The sequence below is a fragment of the Aplysia californica genome, unplaced genomic scaffold (genome assembly GCF_000002075.1).
Source record: "Aplysia californica isolate F4 #8 unplaced genomic scaffold, AplCal3.0 scaffold00532, whole genome shotgun sequence".
NCBI lineage: Eukaryota > Metazoa > Mollusca > Gastropoda > Aplysiida > Aplysiidae > Aplysia > Aplysia californica.
The window spans coordinates 92,060-112,597 of NW_004797802.1; the positions used below are offsets into that span (position 1 = coordinate 92,060).

At 37.5% G+C, this 20,538-nt stretch overlaps 1 long non-coding RNA gene across 1 annotated transcript; it reads right to left on the reverse strand.

Annotated features, from left to right (window-relative positions):
• Positions 1–2,878: 2,878 nt before the first annotated feature.
• LOC101861067 lies at positions 2,879–19,463 on the reverse strand. The gene is made up of 6 exons (XR_220868.3): positions 19,214–19,463; positions 12,601–12,625; positions 11,426–11,482; positions 8,573–8,647; positions 6,034–6,131; positions 2,879–4,845 (listed from the first exon to the last, which is right to left on the reverse strand). It is a non-coding gene; the product is annotated as an uncharacterized LOC101861067 (long non-coding RNA).
• Positions 19,464–20,538: the final 1,075 nt, after the last annotated feature.

Sequence of the window (20,538 nt, forward strand, 5' to 3'; positions counted from 1 at the left end):
AACAAATAAATAAACGGTGAATATCGATTAATTATATGACTGAATATTGCGGTGTTTGGGCTCTTTTTACAACTCGTTGAAAGCCTACATTTGTACATCTAAATAATATGTTGTTTCATGGCAGTGACGCTGAATAAATCCGGGGGAAAAACAACTGTCTGATAACAAAAAGTTCTAGACATAATCATGAAGTAAGTGGAAAGAAAGAAAAATAAAGAATAAATGTGTTATAGCCATGTTTTAGCGAGTGGCTTTGTCTTTCTACAAGTATGCAATCTCTGGAGATTATTGCATAATATAATTAATTACATGACTGAATATTGTTGTGGTTGAGCTCTTGTTGATGAAAGCCTATAGCTTCTAAATACATGTCGTATAGTGCCGTAAAAAATTCGTGGTGCGACTTATTTTCAAATATCTCCACATCGAACCTAGATTCTCCAAGTGACTTATTGTATCAATTTTTCTTAACAGATCAACATTTTTGTAAACACCTGCTGTATTCTAGAAAATCCCTTAATAAATACTAGATCTAATAAAAAGAAAACCCAAGCGGGTGGTTTCTACCGATTTTTAAATGATTACAATTACAGCTGGGGCAATATAGTTTTTAATAGCAAGTCCGTCAGGTTTTTCTAATCGGGACATTATGCTCATTGAACGCATGTTTTGAGAGCCATAGTGTAAAAATGTGTTCACTATAACAATAATTTTTTGTAACAAGTTTTGCAAGTAAAAATTGTCTTTGATGAGCTGTGACGTATGCGTAATAAAAATGTGTGTGAGAAGTGCTGTGAACAATAGACTACCATTTTACGCGTGGGATTTCAAGTATTTTATACAGCCCCAATTATTCTAGAAAAATATGATTTAGTTAAGACAAATTGATACAAACTGCTATGCAAATTATGGATGACACTGATTCACCCGTTACAGAGATATTTGAGGATAAGTTGCACCACGAATTTTTTACCGCACTTTTAAAAAATGTTGTTTAATAACGGTGACGCTGAACTGAATAAATCAAGAAAATGAAACTGTCTGGTAACAAAATGTTCTAGAAAGAATTAACATGAAGTAAGTGGAAAGAACCCCCCCCCCCCCCCCCCCCCCAGACATTATTGATATTTCACTTTTGCGTCTTTAAATCACGCATGCGCGCGTGAATGTATGTGAGTACGCGCGCGCGCGTGTGACCATAGTGTGTGAGTGTTGTTTTAAAAATATTACTTTGCATTCGAATTGCGTTTTCCATTAATTTAAAATAAAAACATTGGTCTATTTGTGCAATGGCTTACGGTTCGACGCATAAAGCACGCTGTAGACAGGCTTACAAATAGTGTAGATTTACATGAATTTTAAGAGTAGAAAGTGTAAAGTGGCAAGCTTCCTAGAGCTGGAAATCAGTAACTTCTATTTAAGATGCCTTTTGCTCGCTCCATCGATCCTCTCCTGGCTCTTCCTCTCGCTCTACAACCGGGTCTTCAGGTTTGGTAAGCTATATATTGTATTAGGACAGGCTGGTTGATAGACATGCAAGTGTAAGTCGGGTGACCAAACCAGCCGTCTGTTTGTTGTGGTTGTTGTTTGCTTTTCAATGTGTTGTTGAACTGGTAATCTGGTATGGTAGGCCTACCCAGTATTTCTCGGAAGGCTGTCGAGATTACGAACCCTGTCTAGTCTTGTCTTGTTTATAATCTTCCTGAGGAAGTTTCACCATGCTGTGCTATGATTTTGCTTTCTTGGGGTTTGGTAAGGGTTCAGGTCTGGCACTGATTTATAAGACGGTACAGGTTGAGTCTTTTTACTCCTTACATTTTGTTGTGCTCTGCACAGTATACCATACTCTTCCCAGTAGAATGTAAGGTTCTCGGACTCACAATCATAAGGTCTTGGGTTCGAATCCCGTCAGGGGTCTTACATAGTGTACTTGGGAAAGGCACCTTACATGAATTTTCCCCTCTTCATTGAGGTGGAAATGGGTACCAGACAAAAAAGACAGTGAAATTTTGTCAGTTTGGTAGTGTTTGAGCACGTGAAATCCGCAGCTTGCACAGTATGCTTCCCGGGAGGCCTAGAATGTTTCTGAGTGTTCTTCTATGGTCTGCTAAGGTAAAAAAATGCATAGAGCATGCTGTAAAGCAAACAATTATTATCAGGGATTATTATTATTGTTTCTAACAATGGGAAAACAGCTCTGAAAATGGAAGGAGCAATACACACCTGAGTACTCGAACATTTTAACAGTGTCAATGGGGAAGTTCTGTCCTTATCCTATACAATTATAAATTATGGAGGGTTGGTGAGCCAGTACGAGTCTTACTTATAACTTACTATGATTTCACATCATCAGTAGAAAGTTTATTGCTTTCTTATCCATATATATATTTTTTTTTAATGTTCACCTTTTTCCCAGATCTGCACCAAGGAATAACACCCTAGAGTTGATGTGCTCTTTTAAAAATAAAATTGTTCTCAAACGACATCTCAGGTTGTTTTTTTAAAAATAGTTGTCAGTTGTCTCCAATTTTGAGAAAATTTCTTAACAGCAGAAGCTAAATATTGACCAACAACACAATATAATGACTGGTGCTTCAAAATTTTGTCTATAAAAATAATCAAATACTTCAGTCAAGACGAACAAACACAACAATGACAACATACAGTGGGGTCTGCTTAAACCTAAATTTATGGGACCAATGGATTTTCTTTGGTTTAGCTAGGTTTTCCATTTTAGAAAGGTTGCCCAAACAGAAAGAAAGAAAACTGAGTATTTTACTTTCTTTCCATTTACAACTGTTTTCAAACTAAACCCATGTTCAGTTCAAGAGGACTCCACATATCTTCGGAAAAAAAGTATAAATGAACTAATACATTCCATGGTTGTCAACATTTTTTTCACGCCTTTATTGACAATGTGAGGATAAATGGTGAGTGATGGGAGAACATAAATTTCAATGAAAAACAAAACATAAAAACAAGCTTTACCAGGACTGACCAAAGACTTGGTACTCATAGATCTCAGACCCAACATTTTACCTTAATCATGACTGAACTGGTCAATCTAAAAATAATTGTTGACATATAAATCGAAAGACACAGATGATTTTTCTTTTTCACTAACTCAAACACAAAAGCTGTTTCTTCAAACAAATAATATTTGATCCATTCTTCCTTTTCTGATACTATCCATCAATATTCCACACATACATCCACATGTCTTCTTCCCACTCACACATAAACCCCCTTCCATTGTCAGTGATCTAGACATGAGTACTTTCAGTACTTGTACAATAACTTTCTCCAAGAAAAAACAACAACAGTTGAGGCAATCTTTCTTCACAACGCAAAAGAAAAGGAGCACTATTGCAGTTACAAAACAAAGAAGAGAAAGTGTCTCACTCATTAAAGACACACATCCATATTCCTTCACACAAATCAGGGTATTTTATATTCTAGAAAAAACCCTTTCTTGGGGAACTAACTTCATTTATGGAATAATGCTGTAACTTTTTCAAAGCTTTTCTGGATCAAATTTAAGGTAACAAACTTAATTCCCCTGGTCAGAATCAACGTACTTCCTGGTTTGATAAGTTTCGCATCACCACAGAAATCATCAATACATTACTTTAAAAGATCTAATGAAGGCGTGGCACAAAAACTCTCACTAAATCAAGAATAGGATCTAAGTGCACAAAATGTCATGATAAAATTTTCTCTATGGGAATCAAGTGCACGGTGCCTTCTATAATTTCCAAGTGATACCCTGATATTGTCCACAAGAATTACAAAAATTATGCTAGTTGGTTAAATAAAAAGGAACTACTCTTGACCGTTCACACAACTGAAACAACAAAGATGTAAATAGCACTGTGCATTGCAATTGCAATAATGTGGTAACATAAAAGTACAAACAAGAGATCAATGAAAGAAGCAGGGAGAGAATATTCCTAGGAAAATCTGAACTACCCGATGGACAAAAGAGATTCTTTAATGAACTGTCATGATTAGAAAAGCAGTTCACATGTGAAGTCTCAATGCAATAACAAAAGGGAATTTCCATGTTGAATTCAATTTTTTGAAATACAAAAGAGAAAAAACTAGGTCCACTGACATTTTAAAAAATCTTTAGTGACAAAACGAGGAGCATGGTAAAATAGCCGGAAGAGTATTGTAATTAGCCACAAGAACATCTCTTTACTCAATAAGAAACCTAATAAAAATGGAGAAAAAAAAATAATTTAAAAAAAGTAGTGAAATTCTCAACAATATGTATCATGTATGTATCAATCAAATGGTCACTGCCATAACTTTGTTACTATGGCTGCTTTACTAAAAATAAGCCTTCATTAAAGTCTTTCATTACACTTTTGCTTGTTCATATTTCACTTTTTCATTTTGCACTTTGGCTAGTTCATATAATCATTTATTTAAATCATAAAACTTCAAAATTTCTTGTGGAAGGTTTATCTAATGCAGAGCATGAGCCAAACCAAATTTTATCTTTTAAGATTTTGGAACAGAATCTTCCCCATTATGAAAAGATTGTATTAAAAACTACCCCCCCCAAAAAAATTAATATCAACACTTCTACTGCATAGACATGAGAATAAAAGAAGAAACGTTTGGACAGAACCCTATTTTAAGTTACAAAGATGTACCAATAGTGATCCTGTCATAAATAAAGGTACTGCAGCTTTACATCAATCACACCTGAGCAGTCAAACCAATGCAGAGAAGACCATCTGAGAAAAATCGTGACCTTGACCTTTACAAAGTTATTGTCTTTAATCAAGTACAGTCATATGCGGACGTCATCCTCTGCTGTTGTTCAAGTGAACAGACCTGGAAATGAAACAAACAGAAGGCATGAAGGGTATGGCCTTGAAACAACATGATGAATAAGACCTATGGATATAAAAGACCAGACTTGAGAATCCTTAACCTTAATCCTCAAAAAACTAAATATTCACATCTCAACTTGACACATGACTTTATCACACCCTTTCTTGCCTTTGTTACATATTTACTTCATTAATAGAACTTCATACGGCACCTTACATACTACTTGCAGTGAAATATATATGGAAATTGCAGGGATATTAATTTCAAGAGTTTGTAGACTCAGTTCATGTCAGAGTAAAGCCAGACCATTTCACCGATTGTGGACCTGAACATGAGTCACTGTGGGCTCTCTCCTTGGTGCGTCGGTTAAAATCCTGTTAGCCTAATATCCTGCATTTTCCTTGCTCCAAAGCATCGCGATCTTAGGCAGAGAATTCTGTACTGAGGTTCACTGACCCATAATGATCGACCGGTGCTCTGATGGAACCACGTTATATCGCGTTAGTAAGGTTCAACGGATCACTTATGTCGCTGTGATAGATAGCGAGTTACGTGCATACTTTAAAGTACATTTTCGAGCATTTTCTGTTTGAATCTGGATCTAACATTTATGTTATATACATTTTGTATCATGGTATAGAAAATCTTTTGATGCCAAAATACATTTTTGCCAAAATTTGAGTTAGCATGGTTCCATCATAGCATCAACGATAAATGCAAAAGCTACCAGGCATGATAAAAATATGAAACAAACAGCAAAATTCAGATTACAGAATTAAGTCTCTATTCCAATAGCAGACGTTGTTGCTAGACCTATAACAAGTTTCTGCTTGGTCAAGATTGGTATACTGATCAGCACCAATTCTGTTTTCTTCATCCTCGTCACCCAACTGAACAGCTTTCTCTAGACCTACCCTGACCTATTTTGAATCTGATACTTTGCAGATGATGAAAATCCTTTGTGATAAGACCAAAAAAAAAATAATTCTCCAGTTGTTTTTTTTTAGAAAAGTCCACAATCACAAAGATTAATGTAACGGGATTTAATACAGAAGAAAGAAAGATAAGCCAACAAAGGCCAATTAGCGTAACAAAAATTTTATAAAGCTAAACAACAAGTTTAGTGCACACTCCCCTTCCACAGAATCGAAGAAAGTAGTTTCAACTACTTATTTGAAGGGTTCTTACCTGAGATGCCAAGCTGCATAGGGTGCCTACAAGGCTGACTGGATGGCATTCACAATTTTGTTAACCTTCTGAGGTCTATCGGGGTAGCCATCACCATTCTAAGAGGAGAAAAAAAAACATGTATATAACTGTTGCAACATATTTCATAAAAGCCAATCTTTTCTTTTTTTTGTTTGTTAGTGTTGTATGGCGCTTGCAACTGCATAAGTCATTGGACCAGTGCTCTTTACACTATATACACAGCCCTTAGCAAGCATTTTACAAAATCATGGATTGAATTATCATTTTTATGCCGATGATTCCCAAATGTATGTTAATGGCACCATTCAAGATAAAAAATCCACGATTAAATAAAGATCTGGAAAGTGTCAACTTTGATTTATATGGGCATATGACATCTAGTAAACATGTTGTCAGGAATCTCGGTGTATATATTGACCACCACTTATCAATGGGCTCGTTTGTAGGATCTCTGTCCAAATCACTTTATTTTCAGCTGAGAAGGATAGGCCTAGTTCGAAAGTACTTAAACGAAGAGACCACAAAAACACTGGTAACATTTCTTATCCTATCTAGATTAGACTATTGTAACTCACTCCTTCTGAACAACAAATATTTGAATCGTTTACAGGTAATTCAAAACAATGCCGCTAGACTGATAACAAGATCTAAAAAACGTGACCCTGTCACTCCATTATTAAAAGAACTGCATTGGCTCCCTGTAAAAGAAAGAATAATATTTAAAATCTGCATCACGTGTTTCAAATGTGTAAATAAAACTGCTCCTTTTTTATCTACAAGAACTTATCAGTATATATAAACCAGGGAGAAACCTAAGATCATCAAATGATAACACCCTACTTGTGACACCTGTAAAATCATACAAATCATATGGAGAGAGATCTTTCTCATATCTTGGTCCATTTATGTGGAACAGATTACCCATGAAACTAAGACAAATAAAAACACTTGATAGCTTCAAAAGACATCTTAAACATTTTCTGTTCCTACAGGCCTATCCTTCATAAGCTTTTAACGTTATCTTTCATTATAGTTGTTCTGTTCCTATGTCTGGATGAAAATAGTCTGTGTGTGTGTGTGTGTGTGTGTGTGTGTGTGTGTGTGTGTGTGTGTGTGTATGTTTGTGCATTAATGTATTGCATGAGAAGAAAGGAAGTACTAAGAAAGTTTTTTGGAAAATGGGTATTCCAATGTAAAGCGCATTGAGCTACTTTTTTTGGAAATGCGCTATATAAATGTTATATATTATTATTATTTATTATTATATGAGCGCGCAGGACACATTAAACGTTTTCAGTAGGTAGGAAATTTTGAATTTTGCCAAGGTGGCGGCTGAAGCCTACTCTTATCGATTTTAGACCAAGAAGGGATCTTTAACATGCACAACTTGCAGACGGGACCTCCGACATTTTTCACCCTTATCCGAGAAGGCTAGGTGTAGATCTTTCCTACCAGAAGATCAGGGGTGTGGCTGAAAGACAGCAGTAAGAAGGAGCCAGGGAGTAGAAGTAGAAAGGCTGCAGAAAGAGTCAGGAGCCCAGAGGAGGGGGCAAAGGGGGTGAGGTGATGGGGGCAGAAAGTGGAGACGAAAGCAGACGACAGAACACTGGTAGACAGGAAAGGCGGTGAAAGGAGAAAATGTTAAAGTTAGAAGAAAATTTTCCCGTTGCTTCCCGGATTCGAACGCAGAACCTTTGAATGAGAGGGGAACACCTTAACCTCGTGGCCACGAAAGCCCCCCCGCCAATCTCTTTAACCTTCATCTTCATACAGCCCCAAGCAATCTACACAATCTTCTCATAAATTCGTAAACATGAAAATTGGAAATAGGCAAAAACTACTCATATTATCAACAAACATATTTTCCTTTCCGATCACTTTCCTCAACCCTCTTTGCTGACATTTTCAAGTAATTTCTTACATGCCTAAAACAATGGGTACATTCACTTCCCTGTCATCATGATTCCTTTTTCAGGTATGGTATATATCACTTACAGCATCAGTATTTCAGGTAAATTGTATTCACAAGTTCTATAAAATTGAAACTGCTAAATCAAAAACAAAAAAGAAAAACTATACAAAGTTAACTAACCACAAACAGGTTATTCAACATCCATCCGCATAATTTCTCAAAAAACATTATGTAAGCAAAAACATGCCTTACAAGTGTACAAGCTACTAGCTCATCTCAAGATAAACCTCATTTTAACGTCTCAACCAGGGAAAAACAGCCGTAACATTGCAACAACACATATTATCACCATACTTCACAAAGTGTTGTTGTTTTTTTTTACAATACTACCAAGGAAGTTGTTCACTTTCAAACCAAAATGTCTCCCAAATCAATTTCATAAAACATTTTGAGAATGAAATTTATTAAATTACATTGTTACCAATAAAGAATTCAATGTCAATTCCGATTCAACAGAAATAACATTTGTGGATTTCCCAGTGCTTCTACACAATGAATCCTTTTTTTCCCTGGTTGAGACATTAAAAAAAGCCAAACCAGTCTTACCTTCTTTGAGAAGACTAATTTTCCCGCAACTGTTACCTCGAAGAAACCGGTGGCGCCTGGGGTGCCCTCACCAGTCTGAAACAAAAGGTTCGAGGTTGAGAGGACACATCAAAGACAAAAGAGAAATCAAAGCTACAGCTAATAGTTTAGCAGTAATCAATATTAATTACAACATGCAAAACACATATATGCTCTATCTCACCGACTACCATCATCGCAAAATTTAGCTTTTTTTCCCCCCTTGGCAATGTCTACCTTTCGACATCACCCTCCCTGTGATAGTGAGCTTATGAAGAGATTTCCCATTACAGTAGCACAACTGTTGTTACAGTAGGTTCAGTGAACCAAACTGCAGCCATTTCCGTTATTTCAAACTGAAATTTTAACTCTTTTACTTTTACACAAAATGTCCCTAAGTTATGATCTTTTAAAACTACTAACCAGTACACAATCCAAGGGACATTTCTTGGCCGATGAAAGCAGAAAAGGAAATAGGCTAGCTGTAGCAATTTTGAACTTGAAGATCCTCAGTTAGGCTCATTCTATGACTGATAGTGCATCTTCATTAAAATTAGCTCTGAATAAGTTATATCAGTAAAAGAATTTCTAGTCCAGCTACTAAACATAGATCAAATAAAATTTGAAAATAAACGAAGTAATATGAAAAAGCTCAGAACTCCATTCCAAAGTAATGATATCTCATTTTTGTTTCTTACAGAATGCAAGTTTCGCACAAATGTTTCAATAAGTATGGACAGTATGAATTAAAAAATATACCATTCAGTTTGGCTGGTTGCTAGAGTTCGTTCAGGCAAAATTGTTGGTAGTCAGTGAGTTAAATTACCAGGAAAAATTGTCTGATTGTGTCAAGTAAGGTAATAAAACTGTGATGTCAAGTTCATGTATATCTTTTCCTTCTGGGGAAAAACCATGTCTGTAAATTGGTAAAAAGCCAAAAGATCACTTCAATGAGAGGCAAAGAAAAAATTATTGTTTTCTTTTGAATGTCCAACCTGGTCATTATTTGTCTGAAATTATCAAAGTTTCCCTAACCAATTACCTTCAGACAGCATCATGTCAAGTTCAACAACTATAATCTTGGTTCCTTTCATAGTTTGTTATTCTCAAAAGGACTGAGAATGCTTGTTATAATTATGAAGACCAGTCGAAAAACTGAAATTCTATCAAAATTTCCAGTTATCTTGATAACTTTAATATTAATTGTCAGTGTGCTTTATTATTGCCAACATGAATACTGTTTTGAATCAAGGGAATGGTTAACAATTTTGCCCTATATACTTCAGTTCACACGATCTCAGCCTGTGCTCTCCCCCCACCCTGTTACGGAAGTTGAAACATGAAGACTGTAAAAAACTCACAGAGCAGCTTCAACAGAACACAATTAAGACTAAGTGAACAATTTTCCACAGAAACTCTGATCAGTCATCCAATCTGTTAAAACTTACTAAAAATATAAAAAAAACAACTTTGTCAACATCAGCTTGCCCAACTAGTAAAAAAGCATGAAAGTAATATTGTTATGTATAGTGAGTCAGCATGACAATGGCCATATTCTGCAAAGAACAAACTACAACAAAAGAAAACTGGACTAAAACACATATTCACCTCTTTCCCCCTGTGGCGGACAAAACACCAGAAAGTCGGTAGAGAATTTTTTAAAAATATTCTGAAGGACAATCAGGTCTGTTTCAGATCTGTTTAAAGGACAAAAACCAACTCTTCACAATGAATAAATCATTTCAATTCGGTAGTAGTTACATTTTATCAACCTATCCTTCTTATGCGAACAGGAATAATAAAGCAGCCGTTTCTACAACTTCAGATTCAGTCTACAAGGGCTGGTAGCTTCATATGATATACTGAAGATGTAACACATTACACCCTAACTCGCCCGTGATCGCCCGCGAATTTCTTTACGCGCTCCACCCTAACTTGCCCAGAACGGCCCGCGTCCACCTAGCGTCTTTAGAAACGAAGTCTCGCCTTGACGAGACTCTGGGACCGAGATTTTGATTTGCATAGTTATTGCAAAAAGTTTCTTCTTTCTTTTGATACCGAATCTAAATTTTTCGGGGCAGTAGTTTTAGTATAAGAGCCGATAGATGTGCGATCGCGTTATCGACACTTCGAAGGTGTCTCCACTTGTTGAAAAGCAACACAATTGAGTTCGAAAAAGGAAATAACGATGGATTTGAGCAAAAACAAGCATGTGACAAATCAGATGACTCAGATTTTGATGAAAATGTCGCAAGAGTTCGGGGCGATTCAGATTGATCAGATGTAGAAAATCTAGAATTTAGATCTAGGGCCCGACCGCGAGGCTGAGAGTGAGAGTGACGGGTCGGACACCCAAATTGAACTAAAGTTAGAATATTTCCAACAGTTTACGCATACATAAAGTTTTATTTTTCTGAAACTACATTCATTTTTCTTTTTAACTTTTATTTTTTTCAGGATTTAAAAAATTTGTTTAGTGTTTTTAAAATGTGTTTTTAAACGCTTGTATTCACGGGAGGTGGGTTCCTTCCCCTTGCTTAGGATCTAGGAATGGACTTCCCGTCCAGGCCCTTAGGGTGTAATGTGTTAAAATAACCAGTCTGCTCGTCCCAAACGTAAAGAACTTTGACTGTCTACCAACATGGGATTAAACTTTTAACTTTTCCCCAGAGTCAGTAGTTCTGAAATGGCTGAGCACTGTACTGTTAGTAGTCTATGTGTGTGGTACATTAATAATGCTATGAACATAATCTTTGTATTATTCATAAAATGTTACGGTTTGCAAAACCTGTCACATAAATGTATCTCTGGAATGCACTTTAATGAATTACTCACAACTTCAATCTGGTCGCGGGTAAACTCATCATAGAGTTGTTCCCGCAAAGCATTATACTGAGGAGAAAAAAAAATACAACTTTCAAGAACAGCATTTTAAAACCGGGACTGATTAATATAGACATCACATAATTTTAAACCAAAAGTTGAACATAAAAAATCTTGTAATTTAGTCTGACTATATATAACAGCTCAACAATTTCAGAAAACAGATTTAACAATTAACAAATCTTCAAAATATGACATTTAAATAATCACATTAAAAAACTATTTAAATTAGTCTGTGATATAGACCCATAATTTATGACACAAAAATAAACATTTACTTCTCTAGAGAAATCAAGTTTAGCCCTAATTCTAACAAAAGAACAAAATTAAAAGAGCGACATTGATCCTGGTCAATAGCAACAAACAATCCTCCCAGCTTCATTCCTCATCACTGGCTCTCCCGATCCAAAACCACCAAGAAATATCATCTGTTCCTATCTCAATTCACATCTTTCCTTTACAGGTTGTTTGCAGGTGCTTTGGTATGGTTTGCTTCCTCTTTCCTATCAAATATCTATTGCTCTTATCTCGCCTCCTTCTGCTTTGTGTTTGTTACTCTCTTGTAACACCACTAATCTTCAGCACTTATGACCTTATTGTGTTGCAAGTAAGTGATGTAAAACTCTTAAACTGAACTAAACATCTTTCCTTTAATCCAATATAATTTCTCCCACACACAGCACCAAAACCTTTCTTTCCATCTGACCAGTTCCACAATACCAGATCAGCACTGTTGAAAGCCCCCCCCCCCATATATTCCAACTTTTCAGAACATCTCCATCCTTATTTCACTGTTACTTTCTCCAACATCTAACAATACTAACATCCTTCTTCCAAACTCGTTTAAGACCAACAAACTACTAGCTACATGAAACAACATATCTCTTCTCGATCTTTGTTCCAAACATCCCGACTAAATAGATTTATGTCCTTCCTCTATCCTGCCTTTGTCAAAGAATACAGAACTATAACATGAGCTAACATGTTCCTCCATCTTAGTCCTAGACAACAAGACTACAAGCTCAAGTAACACATCTATGATCTTTCTTCCGTTTCAGTCAGAGATCATCATACTACACGACACGCAATGAGAAATAATGCGATTATTGCTTAATATTATTACATACCCTGGGTTTGTACCCTCAGGCACCACTGAAAAGATAAAAACAAAAACAATGCATTAGTTTTCAACGGAGCAGTTCATAAAAAAAGATTGCACAACAAGAGAAAATTACCATTTAAAGGTAGATTTGCACATACAGGCCTCACAAGAAACATTTCTGCAGGCTACTGGGACAAATTTCACGGAGTTGCTTGCCTCTCCTGCACATTCCAAAAAAATGCATGTTGCCTTTTAGCTGGACAAAGTCCTCCATAATATGAACATACATGATGAGTAAATATATAATTGTATCCATGTATATATATAGTCACAACTGTGCAAGGTGATCACCCATTGTCGAGGAGAAAAGTGGTCGTCTTAGGTGGATAGTGGACGTCTTGGGCATGACTGATGAAAATGAAGAAAACAAACCATTTCCTTCTGAAATCCCAAATGGAGGCAGTCATAAGCTTAGGACAGCCTTATGGCCCATTAAAATATTTATTCTTTTCTCTTGAAGAGAGGATGGAAAGGATGAAAGGCAATTTTTTTCAAATTTGTTCTTCGGCTAAACACCTTTTCTGTCCATTTAAAAACACATTTCTGTGTAGATTCTTCTAAAAAACGATTAAAGGCACAAAATATGTGTGTGCCTGGTGACAGATACCGTAATGCCCATTTTGAGGAAGTACATTTTATTGCATTTTTTAGTACAAAAATAATTTCTGGACAACTTGCTTTTTAAATTTTTAAGATATCTTCAGTACTTTGTGAGATCTGGTTAATTTTATCCGGTAGGGTGCAGAAACAAAGTTTTGAGAATAATGGCTTTTAAGTTTACCTTAGACCTGGATCGAGTTCTATTCCAAACAAATATCCATCGATCAGCCGGCCTTATCGTTTGTCTCCAAAACCCTTGACAACACCATTGCAATTGAAAGGGCAACTTTAAAAATAAGCAGTTTAAGACCACTGTACAGTTTCAAAGTGTCATTAAAACGTTTTAAAGCAAATTCATGGTAAAGCAGATTTAGAAATTTTTCAAAATGACTTTGTTTTGCTCACGAAGTGTGGAAGGGTATATGTGTATGCCCAGAGCCTCCCTTCATTCACTATATCATTGTATTTATGCCCACTGCACAGCACAAGAAAGAATACAAGCTGACCAAAATTTTAATGTGAAGGGGGTTGATTTTTATGAATGAGTCGTAGAAATTGTCCTAAATGACAATACTAAAAATTTTGAAGAGTGTTTTTGCTTTGCTCATGAAGTGGAATTCTATAAAGTACAAATGTGCAAAGCCTGCTATCCTTTACTGTTTTGTTACACTCATGCGGACCTTCCAGATCAAGTTAAGTAACAAGCTGACCTAAATTTTTATGCAATTTAATGGGGTTTGTTTTCATGAATGAGTTGTAGAAAACTTCCACCGATGTAGACAGTGACAGCAAATATTCCCACGTAATCTGTTATTATGTAAGATGACTTGTGACAAAAAACATATATATATATCAAAGGCCCAGCCGGTGAGATCAAGGATCACTTGTCCGATCGGCAAGCAGTCAAAACTTCACACCTCTCAGCTGCTATCCTGTCTGATAGTGACATGCGTCAGTCTTACTCATCCAATTACCACCAGTGCTTGCCTTTCATAGGACCACTGTTTGACCTATTAAAACAGAAACGTTTGAACACCTCCTTTGCTTCCACCCTTAGTCCCACCCACCAATGCCACCCCTCACTGTCATCATTGTAACAACGATTCGAGGAACTCCTTTCTCAGCAGGCCGTACGATCAGGGCAGCAGGCATTGGTCAATCTAATTTCACACCTCTGGCTTCTGGCTACCCAGGAAAGTTTCCGTAGTGGCTGGCTACTCGAGCACTCTCACGGGCAGTCGTGAGATATCACACCCACACTACACTGACCATCTGTAGCCCTCAGTGCTCACATGATGGGGTAACATAGGGTAACTTCTACTCTATCCCCATTGCACCCCTACTCCCCTTCCTCGCCCAGCAGCATGGCCATGGCATTAAGTTTAGAGCCGGCGGAATCAAACTTGCGAGTTTTGTTTCAAATCAGGGCTCAGCGGGCAAAGCATTTTCCGTCTTAGACAGGTGAAACCCTCGGAAGGGAGCGGATTTTTCTTTCCGTTTCCGCGTTGGACAGGTTTCCGTTTTATACAGGTAATTAAAGAGGAATATATCAAGGGGGGAGCATGGAGATTCCGTTAAGACAAGTTTCCGTTTTACACAGGTTTCCGTTAAGGCAGGTTCGACTGTATATATATATAAAATTCAAAATACACTTTTTGGCATATAAAGTAACAGAAAACCATGTAATCAATGGTAGATAAATGGACAAAAAATGATTTTAGAATGGAACTCCGAATTTACCTTTACTGAAACTAATTGTCCTGTATCTCATTCCAAATACGTATTTCACAGTCCCTTTCATCAGGCACACACACAAGCATACATTTTCAGTTTCCAAGAATGGCAAGAACTCTCAAGCTGTGAAAGTCACCAAACTTTGGTGGCCATTTTCTCACTATTTTACCTCTGAAAAAAGGCAACCCACATCTCTTTCCATAGAAAATATCTCCCCTTCTACCCAATATAGATGGATATTTTTTTCATCAAAAGCAAGACAATTCAGCTTTGAAATGATACGAAGAACTCTTCTTACCTAAAAATTGATGAGTGCCCGATTTCACCGCATCATGAAATAATTCTATGAATGGTCAGATACAAATTACTTTGAAATCACAAATCATGCAGCATAGTTTGATTTTGGCTAAAACTTCTGCCGTAAACATTTAATTTTCACACAAGCCTTGCCTTGTGCAGTAATACCAAACAAGGAGAAGTCGGGAGCATGCAATCCCTGAAACCACCCCCGGTTTAATTAGACTCCGTGTAAATATGGGCAAGTAATAGAGTTACAACAAAAACAATGAAATATTTCAAAACCTTGTAATTTAAATTTAAGACAAATAAAGTTGAAATTTGTGTAAAACAATAAGATGAAAAGAAAGGGAAGGACTCTCGTAACGAGTGACCACCCCAACAAACACAATACAGAAGAGTCCAAACCCTAACTCTGACCCAACCCCTAACCCTCTATTGTACTCTGTTTCATAGTAGTCGTCTACGGAATTTCTCCCAAGAAAAATGTTATACAGTTGAAATAACGAGAAGTCTGTTATAAACATATTATTCTAAAACCCCGGGTTTTTTTCTCCCTTCTTTATCTTTGTAAATAAAATACTCTTTTAGCATAATCAGATAAACACACAAGTCGGTTACAGAGGAATATCGCTGCTGCTGTGCACACACAGCGCATCTAGGCCAGTTCTACAGGTAAAACCTCGCCAGTTTAGAAACTTGTTGGTGATCTAGCCAAACAAAGAATGAGAGAGCCACAATGTGTGCCAACAATAAAGGCCGGAGCGAATGAGTGGGGAGGGTGTGGCATGCGCAGACAAGCAGAATGCATCTCGTGATAGGCCAGCCTAGTCTAAATTATCTAGGCCTACAATGCCTCTCACTTTCACTTCTCCGATGCCGGGATGGAGAGGTCACAGTGCTGTGATGGATAGAGCGAATGTGTGATGTGGTCAAGCAGATGGAATGCACACAGGGTGTGGTGGGGTGGGGGACAACACAGTGGACGACTTAGAATAGAGCCCTTTCTTTCTGATCGCCAACGCCGAGCTGTCAACCTCGCTAACGTTAGAGAAAGAAACCTGATTCAATACTTGATCAAGGTGAAAACTCTAGAGATCATGTTGAACAAAATCATCATGAGGGGAGATACCAAAAAGAAATAAACAGAACATCAAACTCATAATTATATAGGCCTGCTCTATAATTTCCCATGAATTTATTACTGGATCCCTTATAACGAGAATCCTGTTCTATAAGTTACAATAACGGATATTTTGCTCCAGTCCCCTCTCTCTCGTTATAAACAGGGTTCTACTGTACACAACTCACAATGTGACAATACCTGAGTATCTTTACTTTATCCAACCTCACTACTCACACAATTATAAGTGGTGATATTAAAACAAGAGTCTCAAAACATTCAATCAGACCTCAAACTACTGGACAACTGTTGTGTAGACATACCTTTAGGCCTAACTTTTCACTGAAAACTGTATGCACACAATTTTCAGCACAAAAGGTTTAGGCCTAAGTCTTTACGAAGTGACTATTTCTCCGAACGTTTGGAGAAATAGTGCCGATCTTTATTTCTCCTTACTGTTTCCGGCTTCCGGTCTCGTGATTTTTTGCCTATTTATTGCGAGAGTTCGGCGCCAATTTTCATTCTGCCTCTGGTCTGGGAAGGAACACCGCACGGCAAGCCCGCCTACATACAACCTTCAGTAACACCCACCACACAGTGCCCTACCACACACCCACCACCATCATGTACACACACAAACTTATACACACACTAACTAAACATGATCAGTGGGCAACTTTTAAACGTGACGAGCTGAGTTGTGGATGAGCCGCGGGAGAGAACACGGGAATTGAATGAATGAGTGAAACTGAAAGAGAGGAACTACTCATGAGCACTGGAGTGAATGGATCCTGTGTTTCTATTTTTGTTATACTTTGAACTGTTACTGAATAAAGCCCGAAAAACACACACACACACACACTCCTCACTCTCCATTTACACACTTACTACCACACACAGACACACTCACACACACACATGCATAAACACACACACACACAGGAGCAAATTTTTGGGTCTCTATCTATTTCAATATTCAAGAGCTAGTCTAGACATTTTTCGATGAGTGTAAAAACGTGAAAAAGAAAGGTTTCACAACAGAATTTTAAATCAAAATTAGTCGAACAGCCCATAAACAACCACACAAATTAACAAATAAGGGTACGTGTATGTGTCAACCTGTCCGAAGAAAATCGCCTGTTTTAACCCTAAAAGGGCGTAAATTTTAAAAAAAAAGTACAGGATATTACATGTAAATTATGGAATCACACACATTCAGGGGCCTGCCAGTGTCAGTACATGTAATCGGTTTTGGTGGAACGTACACTCTAACATAAAACATTTAAATCTATATATATACATGCATGTATATATTTAGAATCTAATGAAGGTAGGAACATCAAATTAAATGACGTTACACTATGCAACATCTCCCCCCCCCCCCCCCCTTTCCCCAACAAAAAAAATTGATAGAAAAACCGCACATCAGAACAATAACAAGAACAAAAATTACATATTAACAAAATAAAACACCACAAAGAGTCAAAGAGGGAAAAATAAAAGTAACTGTAACGTATTCCGACAAATCAACGTGGTGACAACAAGTGAGAAAGAGACTTAAGTCAAGCTAAGTGAACTTTCTTTCAAAAGTAAAGAGGTTCGGTTTCTTTCTTTTTTTTTTTAAATTTGACTTTTATTCCCCGACCAAAAAATGCCAAAAAAATCGAGCCACGACTGATTGGTCGCGGCCGCGACGAACGCAGAAGCTAGTTCTATGTGTCGTTATAAATCAATAACCCTCCCTAGATCTAGATAGCACACGAGTGAACACAACACATTAATTAAGTTTAAAAGCAGCACCCTTCATAGGCAACACGTCATCGAAAAACTTTTTGGAACTGTAGCATTTCTATAAATATTTACTGCGGATATTTTTTGGACCGATTGAATCATATTATGAACAATCTTTGGTAGGCCTACTCTATATAATATCTGAAATTTGCGGGAAAGGATGTGATTTCAGAGTGTTCGGAGAAATAGTGCCCACCTTTATTTTCCCGAACGTTCGGAGAAATAGTGCCTAGCTTTATTTTCCCGAACATTCGGAGAAATAGTGCCCAGCTTTATTTTCCCGAACGTTCGGAGAAATAGTGCCTGTCAAGTCTTTAATACCCCCTGGGGCGGTGCTACTGACTAATAATAGTGTCTTTAGGCCATTCCCAAAGGGGGGACATGAACCATGTTCTTACAGTAGAATTGTAGTAAATGGGCTGATTCATCAATGTCATGCTCATAATTTTGTGCCTGAACTGAAACGGGGAACTGCTACTTTTTCTTTCCTAATCCTAACTATCGTCATTTTTCCTCTCTACTTTTTTTGTAAGTTTGTCACACTCTTGTGACCCGCTATTTCCAGGGAACCTTGATAGTCGAAGTAGATTCAACTTTGTGCTGTTGAAGCTAGAAAGGTTAGCAGAGTAAGCCTGATTCCCTAAGGACTTCTCTGTTGACATCCACCCCTTGGCGATCATATATGACATTCATTACCATGCAGTTGCGAGCGCCGTAAAACCTCTGTCTGTAACTAAAAACTTTACTAGATCTAGATCTAGAATCTAGATCTAGATTCTAGTTAAGAAGGCAAAATTCAACTTTGTCCAAGTTCCCCCTCTGACAGTTCTTAGAGTCCAAAACATATATTATATTGTGAACGAAGTGATTATTCGGACTCGAGTCCGAATATGAAAAAATGTTATTCGGACTTGAGTCGTGTGTTGACCAGATTAGATCTAGAATCTAGATCTAGATCTATTAGATCTCTTCTACTGCCAAGTGCAGCAAAACTTTCACAAAATCAAAAGACTTGACAAGATTAAACACTTACCAATATACAATATGTACTCTCACAACCATGATTTCAGACCAAAGGCGAACAGGTAGGCTGTCCAATAAATTCAAGAAATAGGGCCTAGATCTCTAGATTAGATCGTAACTGAACGGGCACCTATGGCTTAGCAACACTGAACTGAGCATTCAAATTCCAAGCCTTTTATAAAATATAGGCCACCACCACCCGGCAAAGATGTTTGTAGGCCCAACGTGATTATGAAAAGCTGCTGAGTCATTGACTAGAATTGGTTGATTTCAACGTCGCAATAGGCCAACTGATGAAAACAGAGAATGAGAGTCCTCAGACTCAAAGAGTCAAGTCATGACTTTAGGAATTACAAGGATCAATCAAGGCAAAGCTTGCTAATCACTGGATCAGTTTGTGGATTTTTCGATGGATCATAGATTCTAGATTATTTCAATTTTAAAACAGTCGAGTGGCTCCACTCCGTTTTGTTTACTTGCCAGTAAACGACGTGGACTTTGACAACCATGATCGATGACAGGACAGATGTTGAAGACCAACAGCTTTGACTGCCAAAGTTGATCCGTTGAAAAAAAAGTACACTTCTAGCAAGACCCTAGCCCACTGTTGGCAACGGACCAAGCTGTTGATAGTTGAGTTGATAGTTGATACAGTAGGCCTAGATCTACCACAATATGAACGACCAATGTGATGAGATTGCCAGTTCTAAGTGAGTTCACCAGCCATAATTTGTATTTTTAGCAAAACAAAAGGAAGATCGACTCCACAGAATTCTATTAAAAAGTGTAAAATTCGACTGTGATCGACCCCAAACTCCAGCAACATTTAATTAACTTTCTGTTTCTGTTCCAAGGCAGTACAGTTAATGCTGTTTTCCCCGTGCCACATCAGTTTTACTTCTTTCAAATTTTCTATGATGTGCTGTGCGTATTTTCAGAGCTTAAATAGGGCCTATATGATACATGAGAGAGAGAGAGAGAGAGAGAGAGAGAGAGAGAGAGAGAGAGAGAGAGAGAGAGAGAGAGAGAGAGAGAGTGGAGGAGGGAGGGAGTGAGAGAGAGAAGAGAGAGAAAAAGAGATAGTGAGGGTAAAGGAGAGAGAGAGAGAGAGAGAGAGAGAGAGAGAGAGAGTGGAGGAGGGAGGGAGTGAGAGAGAGAAGAGAGAAAAAAAGAGAGAGTGATGGTAAAGGAGAGAGAGAGAGAGAGAGAGAGAGAGAGAGAGAGAGAGAGAGGGAGAGGGAGAGAGAGAGAGAGAGAGAGAGAGAGAGAGAGAGAGAGAGAGAGAGAGAGAGAGAGGCCAAGGCCTACAACAGTGACAGTGTGTAACAGTAGCCA